Below are 1,826 nucleotides of genomic sequence, written 5' to 3'. Positions count from 1 at the left end.
ACACTGGGGTCAGTTGGGGGGAAATAGGGGAGGGACAGTGAGGGTTGGGGAGCTGGGGAGAGATAGCAGGGGGAGAGATGCCAGATGTAGGTGATGGGGAGGAAGGCAGCAAATCACATTGCCACTTGTGTACCTATGCAACAATCTTGCATGTTCTTCACATGTACCCCAAAACCTAAAATGTAATAAAATAAATAAATGGGAAAAAAAATTAAAGACCATACAAAGCCAAACAAAACACATCTGACCATATACAGCCCACGGGCCACCCCTTTATAGCTTCTGGTCTGCATACTTGCTTTTCAAAGTGATATCTTCAGAGAACCAGGTGAGGCCTCATCTGGGAGCTTGTAGGAAATGAGAACCTCAAGTTCCACCCCACACATATATATTCAGAATGTGAAATTTAATAAGATATTCAAGTGATCTTATGCTCATTAATATTTTCAAATCCGTTCAAAAGTTTCTGTGTTCTCTATCTAAGTTTTCCCAAACTAATACTAGGAATCACCAGAAGTACTTGCTAAAACCCACATTCCCAGGTGCTTTTCTGATCCACTGAGTCAGAGTCACTAAGATGGTAACTCTCGTCATCAGGGAAGTTTGGGGAAGACTGAGTTATTCCATAAGCCTGTGAGGTTCACGGGTCCCACATACCTCACCCTTATCAGGCAGTCTGCCCTACCACACCATCCTCACTTGAAGCCTAATAGACAGTTATCCAAAGGATGGAACCTACGTAGATAAGTGAATGGGTAATTTCATTTCCCCAACGGATTTTTAGGCCATATTTTTGAAACGCATGCTTCTCTGTTTATCCAGTGACTTTCCTCTCACAAATGGCAACCCTGGTCTTCAACCCTTCACTTAAAATGTGTCCCTTACAGAAGAAAGCTTTAGTATTAGTCATGGTTCTTCAGAGGGGCAGAGCTGGTAGGATGCATACATAGATAAGTGAGAGGTTGTTTATTAAGGGAATTGACTCACATGATTATGAAGGCAGTGATGTCCCACGACAGGCCATCTGCAGGCTGGAGACCCACGGATGCTGGCAGCATGGCTCAGTCCAAGTCCAAAACCTCAGAACCAGAGAAGCCAGTGGTGTAACTTGAAGTTTCGGGCCAAAGGCCTGAGAACCTGGGGTAGGGGCTGCTGGTGCACATTCTCGAGTACAAAGGCCCCAGAACCTGGAGCTCCGATGTCCAAAGGCAGCAGAAGATGGGCGTCTCAGTTCTAGGAGAGAGAACCTGGAGCTCCGACGTCCAAAGGCAGCAGAAGATGGGCGTCTCAGTTCTAGGAGAGAGAACCTGGAGCTCCGACGTCCAAAGGCAGCAGAAGATGGGCGTCTCAGTTCTAGGAGAGAGAACCTGGAGCTCCGACGTCCAAAGGCAGCAGAAGATGGGCGTCTCAGTTCTAGGAGAGAGAACCTGGAGCTCCGACGTCCAAAGGCAGCAGAAGATGGGCGTCTCAGTTCTAGGAGAGAGAACCTGGAGCTCCGACGTCCAAAGGCAGCAGAAGATGGGCGTCTCAGTTCTAGGAGAGAGAACCTGGAGCTCCGACGTCCAAAGGCAGCAGAAGATGGGTGTCTCAGTTCTAGGAGAGAGAAAGCACAAATTCACCTTTCCTCCACCTTTGTGTTCTATTTGAGACTCCAGCAGATTGGACAGTGCCTGCTCACATTGAGGGCAGACCTTCCCAACTCAGTCCACCAACTCACCCTCCAATCTCCTCCAGAAATACACTCACAGATGCACCCAGAAATAATGCTCTACCAGCTATCTAGATATCCTTAAATCCAGTCAAGCTGATGCCTAAAATTAACCATC

The 1,826-nt window shown here is 47.5% G+C and overlaps 1 long non-coding RNA gene across 1 annotated transcript in view; it reads right to left on the bottom strand.

The window, feature by feature from the left end:
• Nucleotides 1–1,601, bottom strand: part of LOC119467130 — an 18,655-nt gene extending 17,054 nt beyond the window's left edge. Inside the window, exon 1 of the long non-coding RNA XR_005195655.1 lies at nucleotides 988–1,601. This is a non-coding gene — a long non-coding RNA (uncharacterized LOC119467130). The remainder of the gene's footprint in view (nucleotides 1–987) is intronic.
• Between the last annotated feature and the right edge of the window lie 225 nt (nucleotides 1,602–1,826).

The sequence above is a fragment of the Cebus imitator genome, unplaced genomic scaffold, assembly GCF_001604975.1.
Source record: "Cebus imitator isolate Cc_AM_T3 unplaced genomic scaffold, Cebus_imitator-1.0 Scaffold261, whole genome shotgun sequence".
NCBI lineage: Eukaryota > Metazoa > Chordata > Mammalia > Primates > Cebidae > Cebus > Cebus imitator.
This window is presented reverse-complemented; position numbering and strand designations above follow the sequence as displayed.